This window comes from Protopterus annectens, chromosome 3.part0 (genome assembly GCF_019279795.1).
Source record: "Protopterus annectens isolate FY-2018-M chromosome 3.part0, PAN1.0, whole genome shotgun sequence".
In the NCBI taxonomy this organism is placed as follows: domain Eukaryota; kingdom Metazoa; phylum Chordata; order Ceratodontiformes; family Protopteridae; genus Protopterus; species Protopterus annectens.
The window spans coordinates 322,205,216-322,218,582 of NC_056731.1; the positions used below are offsets into that span (position 1 = coordinate 322,205,216).

Below are 13,367 nucleotides of genomic sequence, written 5' to 3' on the forward strand. Positions count from 1 at the left end.
TTGGTATTTAGTATTTTTAATTTTTATCTAAGCATTTTATTGAAGTATTTTAAAGGATATGACGTATTGTATTTCCTGTTTGTTGCGTATTTGAATGATGAAGTGCTATTTATGTTGTTACGTCTGATGAAGCGGATCTACCGTGAAAGCGCTTACGTGATTAAACTCCAGTCTTATTCATCTTTGTTTTGGATTCTTGACTGCTTTACTTATACTCATTGTGCATATACTTCGCTACTTGGTGGGTTCACGACGTTTTTGTATATATATATATATGTATATAAAAAACAGCATATGTGTGTGTGTATATATGTATGTGTATATGTTTGTGTGTGTGTGTGTATGTGTGTGTGTATATATATATATATATATATATATATATATATATATATATATATATATTAAGGATTGATGGTTCTTGCTCACATGATTTCTTACTTTTTTTGAAGAAAATCCTTATATATTAACAACTGACTTACTAAAATAAGTCCTTGAAAACAATTTTAAGAAATAATGTATATAGTTTGTTGACTACTCACAAGGTTATTGTTGATTTTGAAATGCTTTTATTTTTATAATCAAATATGAATAGAAATGCTACAGTGAAATCTGATATAAAATATTTAATACTTTGATAAAAGTATTATTCAATATAGAAATACTCAAGTGTTTTATCTCGGAATTTAATATGTAAGGAGAACAACTATAAACTATCAAAATGGTTTGTAATTTGTCATATTGTTTTGAATAACACTAAATGTAAAGTCTTGCCTTTGGTTTATGACTGGAAACAAGTACTAATTAATACTCCAGATATGAAGTAGTAGTCGGGGACACACTAGCCACATAATCATTCTTAATTTACATGCACCATGATAATAATATGTGGCATATAAAAAAAATAACCTAATTCTGGCATATTAAACATTTTGTAACAAATTGGACACATAAATATCAATACATTTACTGATATATATATTTACTGGCGGATTGTATTATTTTCCTAAGACCTATAATTACTGTTACATAAACTTAAGAGGTTTAGAGAGATTGATTTAAACACTATTCACAGATTTAGAAGGTTTGCTTGGGTAGTTCATCTAGTCAAGGAAAGAGGTATTTTACCTCATAGGGATAGGAAATGGGTTTTACATTTAAAAATTACATATTCAACAGTTCATTTATTCATTTTTTTACAATGGTTTGGTGTCTATCAGAAATACACAGCATCTGTACCTAAAAGCATTTAGTATCATACTATTCAAATCCTACCAAGAGTAAATATATATATATATATATATATATATATATATATATATATATATATATAAATATATATATACTGTTATACAAAGTCCAATTCAATAGTAAAACATGAAATGTTTGTCTACAAATGTTAATGGTATCAACAGTAGTAACAAAAGGAGGAGTCTATTCAAATATGTAAATCTACACAAGTCACAATTACTATTCCTAAAAGAGACACACCTACTAGATGAAGACATAAAGTGCTTAAATATAAATAATTACAAAGTTTTAGTAAGCTCACAATATAAACAAAAAAAGAGTAGCTATACTACTCCGTAATACAACTATGCCACCTAAAATAATTAACATTCATCAAGACACATCTGGTATGTTTTGTCTGGTGTCTATTGTATTAAATAGAAAAATATACACCTTGATCAATTTATATTGGATACCAGGACTAGGAATTGGAACAGTTAAACATCATTTTGAAGACATAATACATTTATCTAAAGGCAGCCTGATAATAGCCAGTGATTTTAATTGTATAACAGATGGTAAGGATACAGATTCAAAAACCACAAGAAGAAAGCAACCTATATCAATGGCACTTTTAAAGTTTATAGATACAGCATGTGTAAAAGATATAAATGATTATGCAGATCCAGATTCATTAATTTACTCATTTCACTCATTTAGACACAAGACTAATTGTAGAATAGATAGGATATATGTATCTAATGACTTAATAACAAAAATTGATATAATTAAAATTATAAAGTGCCGTTTATCGGATCGTAATGCTCTAGTCTTTGAAATAGAACTCACACCTGCAAACACAAAACCCATCACAAGAATACCCTCTTATATCACAAAGCTAACAAACTTCAAAGAATTTTTTGAAAAAGAAGTTAAAACTTTCCTTGAACTGAACTCTACAGAGGGCATTTCAGAAATATATATCTGGGACTCACTAAAAGCATTTATATATGGGAAAATACTATCTTGGTACATCAATAAAAGGAAAATATTGAATAAAGATTTATTAGAACTGCAAAATAAAGCTGACAATCTGAAGTTAAAAATTCAAAAAGGGGACACTGAACTAGTACAAGAACTAATACAAACAAATAAATGTGCATAAATACTACATCATAAGATTATGATTAATTTAGAAAAAATAAAACTAAATTCCTATACCACAAGTCCAGCACATCAGAGACAGTTAGCCAACAGAACAAAAAAGTTATCAAATCCAGGCAAATAAAAGAATTATATATTCCTAATACTAAGAAAAAAGCTACAGATCTAAATGAAATGTTAGAAGCCTTTAGACTTCGATATAACTTTGATAATTCCACAAATCCCCGGGAAGCACACTCCAAAGATATAAATAATTTTCTTAAAAATAAAATTTCCACTAGACTAACACAAGAACAAATACATATTATAAATAAATCAGTTACCATGACAGAACTGAAATCACAAATTAAAAAACTTAAGGCAAGTAAAACTCCAGGCCCTGATAACGTGTTGCCAGAAATGTACAAATTAATACCCAATCAAGCTATATCTTTACACTTAAAAGTATATACCATAATTAAGCAAGATATAAATATTCTACCCTCCTGGAAATACTCATTGATTATCCCAATAATTAAAATAGGCAAGGATGAGAAACAATGCTCATCATACAGACCAATAACCCTGTTAAACATTGACTATAAAATGTTCATGTCAATATATGCAGACAGGATCAAACACTTTCTCCCCATGTTAATCCACAAAGACCACACTGGATTTATTAAAGGAAGAAACACACATGACAATCTTAAAATAATACTGTCACTAATTGATTATAGTAAACATACAAACTCAGATTTAAACATAATCTCCCTAGACATTAACAAAGCCTTTGATTTGGTTAACTGGAACTTCCTTGCATTAGTATTAAAAGAATATAAATTTCCCTCAACTTTTAACACACTTATCCAGTCATTATATAAAGATTCTATTCCATATGTCAAACTAGGTTCACATAGATCAGGTCCTATACAAATTAAAAAAGGAACTAAACAAGGTTGTCCCTTATCACCAATGCTATTTGCATTACTTATTGAACCCTTTGCAAATCAGATTAGATCAGATAACAATATTAAAGGCATATACATTAATAAAACATTAAACCTTAAATTACAACTCTTTGCCGATGACATTCTTTTAACTATCTCAGAAACTAGCACATCTTTGCAAGCTTTATTTAGTGATATAAATAATTTTCAAAGTGTCTTGGGTTTACAGTTTAATGAAAACAAAACAAAAATCATGCTATGTAATACTAAAAAAATATTTAATCAAGAACTATTCTAAATACTTAGTAGATAAAATACAATACTTAGGTATAACTCTGCTTGAGGATTTAACTGACTCACTTATATACAACTATAAAAAAAATACTGGATGAAATAGAGCAAACAATATCTAACTGGAACACAGATATGTTTACAATAGCAGACTGACTATGTCTTATCAAATCAATAATTTTTCCTAAGATACTATGTATAATACAAAGTTTTTCACTCCCACCTCCCAAGTATATCATTCAAAGATATAACAAACTAATATTGAACCTTTTATGGTTCCTAAGCAAACCCAGAATTGCTTTGAATAGACATTTACCAAATTGGGGGATGGTGGAATTAATTTTCCAGACATAGACACCTGCATTATATCTGCTGTTATTAAAATATAACTTTATGGTCAAATACCCACTACTTTCCTATTTGGAAACAAATACATGAACAGATTTATATAGAAATTAGTTACAAGCATATACAAGACCATCTAAATATCATACCATCACCTCTAGTCCGGATGATAAAGAGTCACTTAGTGGGGAAGAATAAAAGTAACAAATTGCCATCAAAATATATAAGTATTACATTAACAACTTTCAAAGCTTACATAAACAAAGTCCCAAACATAAATTCTTGTTTTTTATTTTTTACTTTTCCCATAGCATTTACACCCACTATCTTTGATACATTCCAAACTCAGAAAATGAATCACTTAAGAAAGGCTCAATGAACTAGTGGCACCAACTGACAGAACAAGGGAAACATTAACTAATGAACAAATAATTAGCAAATATAATATAAACAATGATTCATGGCTGCTTCTGCAAAATTTAAGACAATATCTTATAAACAAAAGTGAACAAATGCATGCTTCAGTCAGACATAATGTTCCAAACTTCATTGAATATTTTATTATAATCACAACTCAACCTTATCAAGGTAGGGGTTACCTGTCTAATATTTATAAAATTATTAAAAAAACAAAAGTCTACCCTGTAAACACTTACTGGGACTATTTCACACAGATAAACAACCACCCTCCCACCGAGGAAGAAAAAAAGACCATCTTAAAATCCTCAAAACAGTCAAAATTATCATTATACTGGCAACTATTCACCTGGAGATATTTACACAGAAGTTTTTATACTCCACACAAATTAGCTAAAATGTTTGATAGTGAGGATCAATGCTGGAGGTGTCAGACTAAAACAAGAGCTGACTGGCAACATGTATTTTATGAATGTAAATGTCTCACTTTGTATTGGAATAACATTAACTATTTTTTCCAGATTGTCTTCAATGATAATTATCAATTAACAAAATCAATGACATTATTTAATTCTCCCATCCCGGACTGCGTACCTAAAAAGTCTTTAAAATCTTATGGACATTGATGGCAGTAGCATGCAAAATCATCACCATTCACTGGAAAAGTGCGACTTCTCCCACTTTCAAGGAATTTAAAAACTTATCTTTAATAGTTGGACATATGGAAGTATCCCCACTGAAAAATAGAACTACCAGACCTACATCATTCTACAACTCTTGGATGAAAAGTCTGGAAATATTTGAGAAAATGGACAAAGATATATAAACTAATATATCATTCTTCACAATGTGTTTAAAAAGTATTTAGTGCTTTCTTCTGTATAGACACCAATGTATATAGGTTCATAGGTAGGTACTAGGCTATTGGCCCCAGGGCCTATACAAGCCTAGTCAAAAATGTACCCTGGCTTTCGCCACCCAAGAAAATTATTTTCCTGTGCCCCTGTCAAGCAGAACCACAGAAGTGATCCTCGGGGTGAATTTCCTATTACCCATCCAATCATCAAGATTTTTCTTGAAGAGTGCTAATGAGGAGCTCTGTTTGACATAGATAGGTAGTCTGTTCCAGAGTATGGGAAGTGTCTGGGACAGGAATCTATCCCTCCAGCATGTTCTGTTTATTGTGGTGACAAGGTTTAGGTCCCTAGAGCGTGTAGCTCGGAGGGATTGGGATTTCTTTAAGTGGAGCATGTCCAACAGCTCTGGGTTTGACATAGCTTTCTATGTTAGGCAGAGATCGCCTCTGAGTAGGCGATATGCAATGGAGTAAAGCTGGAGTTTTTTGAGACGGTCTGCGTAAGGCATCTGTTTGAGGCCAGTAATCCTCTTTGTGAGGTATTTTTGCGGCCTTTCCAGTTGTTGTAGATGTCTTGTGAGGTACATACCAAAAGGGGCGTTGTACTCTATAATGAGTCTAATGAGTGATGAGTAGAGAGGAACAATGACCTCTTTTTTCTGGATGAAAAACCTTTTGTGATGAGGTGTGCCACGTAGAAGGATTTCCTGACCACTTTGGCGATGTGATTATTAAAGGAGAGACTGCTGTCCACCTGTGTCCCAAGGTCTCTTATCACACTTTCGGTGTTAAGTAGACTACCGCCTATGTGGTAGTTCATGGGTACAGAATTTTTACCAAAGAGGATGACAATGCACTTTTTGGCATTGAGCTTGAGACCATGTCTTTGACACCAGGCATTTGTCTCAGTGAGGCCCTTTTGTAGGATGTCCACATCATTAGGAGTTTCAGTTATGGCTCCTAGTTTGCAGTCATCTGCAAATTTAATTAGCCAAAGACCTTCTGTGTTAGCCTGTACTTCAGAGAAGTAGATACCAAACAGGAGAGGACCCAGGACTGAACCCTGTGGTACTCCACTTGTCACTGGTCTGAAGTCTGATTTGGAGTCTGCTACTTTCATAGTGTGAGTTCTTTCAGTAAGCCAGTTGGCAACCCATCTTGTGACATAGGGATTTATACCTAGTTTAGTGAGTTTAGTTATATATAGTTTTGTAGTTTATAGGTTATACAATTGTATATATGTTACCTATTATGTATTCATAAAATGTTTAACAAAATATGATATTCAAAAATAAAATAAAAAAATTTTAAAGAAAAAAAAGTCTAAATTGTTTCCACTGCTAAAACACTCTGCTTCTTTTTTCTGTACTGAATAATTAAGCTTGTCAATATTATGTACTAGAAGGAACATGATTGTGTTCATAGTCTGTAACGAGGTAATGAATAAAGAATTATGTTGCTAAGATTTTAAAGCTGTCCTTTTACTCAAATGTGGAAGGAAGTGAAATCCCTTGAACTGTAACAATTTAACAACAAAACAAAGTTGCACAGGGAGGTACACTGTCTCAGACCTTATCTTAAGTTCACTGGCATTTAGCCGAATCCTTAAAGATGTGAGTCTTAATAAACTTGATGTTTTTAAAGAAGTGTATGGCAATGATTATGACAAACAATCTCTGTAATGCAACTTCTACACATTCCAAAGTGCACAGATATATTTGAGCCAGAATGTACTTTACAAAATAGCCATGTAATGCATAAATTGATGAGATTTCTATAACAAACATTGCTGGTATAAAAAGTTTGCCTTCAAACGTACTAGCTAGATGGTTTGGCTTCTTAGTAAAGACCATCACAAGTAGGCATAGTGCAGAGAATGTAAATTTGTAATGCTGACTCACCCTTCCACCAAAAAGGAAGTATTGCAAGCAGTTCCAAAACACCCCCCACTTGGGTTTTGCCGCAGGCTGTTGACATCATAGGGAGCTAGACTGCAGAGTTATCATTGTAGGTGGTAGATAGCAAATGCAAAAAAATTCAAAATTACCACTGACTGAGCTTTATCCTGAAGGTGGAGATGAATTATTTTCCAAAGAAATGTGAGGTTTAGTATGAAAAAAGGTATTTCTCCTTTTTGACAGCCAGCTGCAACGTGCAGAAATACAAGAATGTAAAGCTGATAGCTTTACAGCAAATTAATAACATTGTAAGGGAGAAAAAGCATTTGTACATTCCCTCCAGTACAAGTCTTTTGAGTGTGTACCTTTAACCCCTAGTGGGTGCGGCCTAAACCTTTAAAAATGAAGTTATCACCTTACAATTCTAATAAATACTCATTGACAGAGGTCAAATATCAGTACAATTGTGTTTGCCATCATGTATGCTTCAAGATAAAACATTCTGATACCTTGCATGTAGCGTGGTTTTGGAATTATTAATGAAAGTATGAACAAGTAATATTTGATGCCTAGAGGAGCAGTAGGGGGTAACTGCAGATGCACCTGGAGGCGTCACTCGGATGTAATGAGTTCTGAGTTTGCAGTGCATGTGAGGATGGGAATTTTCTTTTAAGGATGCCTGGTCTTGTCTATCCTCCATTCATGAGTTTTGATGGGCATTTTGGATGGGAGCCACTATGAGAAGTTGACTCCAGGTTTCTCAGATGCAAACTCTTCAGTTGAAAAGGATCAAGCAATAATACATCAAACCTAATGAGCAGAGTACAATTAACAATTTTCTGAAAGATACAAGCTCCCCAGAACTCAGTATATGGAGATATTGACCCCCTGACCCTTGCATAAATATACTAACTCCATGGTTGCACAGCCTGCAAGGATGAAAAACATAAACTGCAGATTCACAGTTTCTTTAGTAGAAAATGTGGCTGGGGTAAGGTAACAATGGGGAAAAGAGACAGGGAGCAAACAACTGACTAAGAAGTTGTTGCCCACACCTATAACCTTTTAAATGCTTCCTTTAGGGTAATAGGGGCAAGGTCCTCTCTAGTGATTACTTTCAGGTGACTGTCGTATATCTCCAGAGAAGGGTTAAAATCCTCTCTGTTGTGGTGATGGGCGTGCACAACCTTCCTTTGTTTTCTCCAAATTTGACTCCTTTAGGGGAAAAACTTGTAAGCATCAGCAGTAACCTGCCACAAGTCAGTCTGTATATTCAGAGGTCGTTCTGTGAAGTCCGCTAAAAGTAGTTTTTGTAAATGGCCACTTTGGCGATGTGATTATCAAAGTTGTGAACACTCCCAGGAACTAGATACTAAGGAGAACAGTTCACCTTCCATTGGAACACTTGTAGAAGTGGGTTCTGGGAAGCATACAAGGTGACTAAGGAAGTTTTGTGTTGGCTTGAAAGCTTGACATTGATTTGAAAGCTTACACTACTTTTATTTTTGCAGTGAATTCATTTAATTATGTCTTTAGCCATTTTATGTGAACTTTAAACCTAACATAAAACTTGCCATGTCCTGCAGTTATTTAGCCCACATTTTGCTTACTTCTGTAGTAACAATCGGGTTTCTTATGAGTTACTGTCACAGTCTTATTTCTCATAGGAGCCAGTTCTTTAGATAAAACAGAAACAAGGTTCTAGTACACATTTTTTTCTGATACCCAGGGAATTAGATTTCGCCTCATACTGGATCTCAGTGTCTTTAGCCTTCAGATCAGATACATGAAGTTTCACATGGTAACACCTCAAATCCTTATCACTCTTTTACCTGAAGGCATTTTAAGGAAATCAGTAGACCTTATGAATGCAGACTGTTAGATCAGTGTTTAGGATTCTCTCAGGCTTCTGTGGATGGCTTTGGGTGTTTATTTTTACATGATGCTACCGTATGGACTTTCCATTTCCACTGCTCCCAGTATATTTACCCAAGTATTGTCCATGTTGCCAGTGGTCCTTTGACAGCATAATCTTCTTCTTCTAATAGATCTTTTATGGTTGGTGACCTTCTTCCTGGAGTCAGCAGATACTACTGTAATCTGAGCTTTGCTGTTGCAACAGTCACTAGGAGTCATTATCATCTTGGAAGCTGTCTCTGATTCTACTGTGGCAGATTTTCTTCACAGGAATGGTACTGGGCACAATTCAGGATTGTGATTGCCTCCCAAAAGATTCTGGAATGCATTTGTGAGAGGAACTCAAGACCATCTTTTTTCACATCTGTTTTAGTTCCTAGCAATGACAGTGATTATGGAACCCTCAACTCATCTTCTTATGTTCAGCCAGTAGTGGGCTATTTGTTGGCATTGGCTAAAAAAACATCATTTCCTCACTAATTTTCTGCTTCACAGACCTTGCTTTTTTTTAGTGTGACGGGTCTTGGCCCACAAGCTGGAGTTGGAAGTGGAGGTTTTCCTTTTTGCCTTCTTATCTAATTGTGACATTAACCTTATTGCTGGAGAAGTGAGGATCCCGTTTGCTTACCATGGTTCAAGTTCAGTTATCTCTTTCAGAGCAATGTCTTTGTATCACTCTCTGAGAACTGATGGAATTTTTCTGTCCTTTCAGGTTCTAGAGTCACGCACTTCTAAATCCCATCTCTTTATGGTGAAGTCAGACAACCAAATGGAAGTGTGTTTTCTGAAAAAGCACTGTCAGACTTACTTTTGTTCCCTGCCTGGCAACTGTTCTTCATCTGTAAATGGGCCACAGACTACTGTAGTTTTGTCTGGTAGACTATGTACTGAAAGATTCTGATACCTTAGGAATAGTTCGGAAGTCTGTGTCAGTCAGGAGATGGCTCAGGTGGTATTCAGGATGTGGGACACTGTAGATGTACATTTGTTTACAGGTTTTGAGAATGCTTTTTTGTTCCTGATTTGCTTCCTGCAACAAGATTGGGGAGAGGTGCAGATAATGTTGTCTAGAAGAAGATCCTGTTTGACCCAGCCCTCTTCTGTTTGACTCAGCCCCCTTCCACCTCACCTTTTTTTGAATTTCCAGCTAAAAAGACCCATCACATTTGGGGGAGGGCAGAGACAAGTTGGTTTCAGGTCTCTGAAATCATGGCCAATCCAGATATAATTCTTTTCTGAGTGCTCAAGGTATTATAACTTTAGAAGGATGACCGCTTCTACCTGAAGACTTGGTTGTTGTATTAGAAACTCTTCACCGATTTAGGCCCAAGCATGAAATGTGTAATTCACTGGAATTTATAAGAAACCCTTTTCTTGGATCATGTGTAGAGTAAGTTTGAGATATCCTCCATTTGTACAAAAGGGCACATCTTCCCCCAGTCTGCCAGGACTGGAACATACTTCATACCACAGACACCGAGTTAATCTAGACTCCAGTTACTCTACCATCAAGGCACAATATTCATCCTTCTATGGTCTATTGAAAGGCAAAAGTCTGGCTTGTCACATGCTGGATTAACAGTTTTGAAGGGAGTTTTTTCATATTTGGCCTCCTATGAAGAACTCTTCATTACTATGACTTGACCTTCATGACTGACATGATACATTTCAGACCATCAGGATCTTACAATCTGATATTTTTGTTCTGAAGACAGTGTTTATGGTAGTCATCAATTTACCTTAACAAACTTCTGAGCTTCAGCTTCAAATTCCTCTGTAAAGAGTTGTAGTTGGTATTCCACATGGACCTATTTTCCATGAGGATGAGTCCTCATATCCTGGCAAATGTAGTGTCAGGGATGTTGCTCAATCATTTAGCTCATAATCAAGTACATTCTCCATAGCCTGGATGTTCACCATCAGTTATGATTTTATTTCTGCTGAGTTCATGAATGGCAGAGCTGTTTATCCCCCATTCTTCCTAGCAGGGAGGGGGTTGCAATGTCCATTGAGATGTAACCACTGCATTTCATTAATTTCTTTTTTGTCACCAGAGCTTTTGGCAAATGTTGAAAAATGTCATTCACCTAGTGGAGGAATCTTCTGATGCTTGTTTCAGAAGTGTACCAGCTCAAGGCATCTGTGCCATCAACACTTGGTTATTAAAGAAGGGACTCCTTCGGGAGGAATTTGCCTTAGGATGAGACTATCTGTTTAAATGAAAGGATAGTTAAACATGTGCGTATAGCCAGGATCCTTGAAAATCTAGCTAAATGTAATGTAGAGAGTAGTTTATGCTAACATGAGCAAAGACTGCTTTGGAGGAAAATGCACCTGTATGCTGACAGGATCATAATTCTCAACCCCTCAGCACAAGAAATCTGGACAAAGCCTAAAATAATGAAGGGGATCAAAAGCCCATATTTAAGAAAAGGTTTTAAATATTGCTCTTATAACCTTAAAAAATGTTGCTAGAATAACTGAATTTGTGTCAGCATACCTTTTCTGAAGGAAATGCAGTCTGAAACTCAAATGCATGTCATTATTGAGTGACTTCAGTCCTCAGTGACTGGACAGAAAAACACAAATGTTATGGGGAGTAAACTAAAAAAATGAGGACATTCTGCGAAAATCTGAGCATTTGAGAGGTATGGGCAGGATTGCTTTTTTTTTTTTTTTTTACATCTCATGTTGAACAAAGAGGAACACACAACAAGAACCGTGGATTCCATCTGCCTGTTAACAGATACACATGACAAGAGAAGGTATTTTTTTCCATCCTCTGGTGTGACCATGGCTTTATCATGAAGCTTTGTGTCATTTGTTGCATTTTGTATTTAGTAGCAAACTACCATTGACATAGCCCCTTCTTCTGTACTGTACTCTCTATCCGTTCGCTATTACCACTGTTTTGCATTTATTAGTCCCTTTCTGTCATCTCTTTACTTTGGGTTTTCTGGACTATATGTTTGCATCTCCTGCTTTACAATGCAGGCATTCCCATCTATAAATACTGATACACTTACATGTTTTCTATGGTTCTCACTGATTGCCTCCAAGATGTTATATTTGCCACTCAGCTTCTGTCTCTCTCTTCTCCTCTGCCCCACTCCCAATCCCAATCACCCCCCACATTCCTATCAACCAGTCAGTTTGTAGCTCTCTCACATCGTACTTTAGATTTCTTATTGCTTACTCCTCCCACTAGCATCTTTCTACCTCATTACCCCCTCCTTTGACTCCCCAACCCAACTCATATCTTGACTATCCTGATGTTATTACTACCCTCTTTTCTTCTTACTCTTACCTGCCCCACAAAGGATTCATCTCAGAACCCCCATCTGCACTTATCAGCAGTTTGCCTACAAAAGCCATAACCATACAGATGCCAATCTTGTTAGCTACATATATGCAACTGTCTTCTCCCATTACAGCCTATATTTTCAGTGCAATATCAATGTAAATATATCCTGGTCATTCTTACGTCTCTGTTACGATTACAAGCTGCAGACCTACTTTCATGTCGTTTCTCCCTTGCCCCAACTACAACTTAGCTACTTCTAAAAACTTCACACTTTGTTATGTAAATATTGGCAGCATCAACAATAAATGGTCCTAACTTGAACCCTGGTTACTATAACACTCTTTCCAGTTCATCAGCATTTCTAAATCCTGGTTAAAAGACTCTTCCTATATTTCAGCTTATTTTACCTTCAGCTGTACAATCCTTACAGACAGTTGACAAGGCACTCACACCACGCTTTTCATAAAAAAAAAATGGTAATCTTTTTCCCACTCGTAACTGTTAAAAGCAGCTCCACTGCTGATGATAGCCCACAATGGCTACTATTGCAGCCTTTGCTTAAAGTACTTAATAAACTTAGCAGAAACAAATATAAAATCCCTTGTGAACAAGGAACAAAAAATCCAGGCTGAGAATGTATTCCAAAATAACAGCAAGAAATCCACGAATAAATGTTCAGGTACCAGTTTATTAACAGAGGACACAAGCGCTTTCACAGTTGCTTCTTCAGGTGTTCCACACCTGAAGAAGCAACTGTGAAAGCGCTTGTTTCCTCTGTTAATAAACTGGTACCTGAACATTTATTCGTGGATTTCTTGCTGTTATTTTGGAATACATTCTCAGCCTGATTTGCTCCTGTTCACAAGATTATATTTGTTTCTGCTATATTGCTGCTTTTTGGGCTCTATTTTTGCTACTTAATAAACTTATTACTGCAATATATATTCCACCCCATCCGCTGTTTTATTTGAAAACACTATTTTCATATTTTCATTTGTGTATTGCACTAAATTGTGCAA

General features: G+C 35.3%; 1 protein-coding gene across 5 annotated transcripts in view; it reads left to right on the plus strand.

Annotated features, from left to right (window-relative positions):
- Nucleotides 1-13,367, plus strand: part of GRB10 (growth factor receptor bound protein 10) — a 2,734,830-nt gene that overhangs the window by 2,699,609 nt on the left and 21,854 nt on the right. The gene's annotated exons all lie outside the window — the stretch shown is intronic.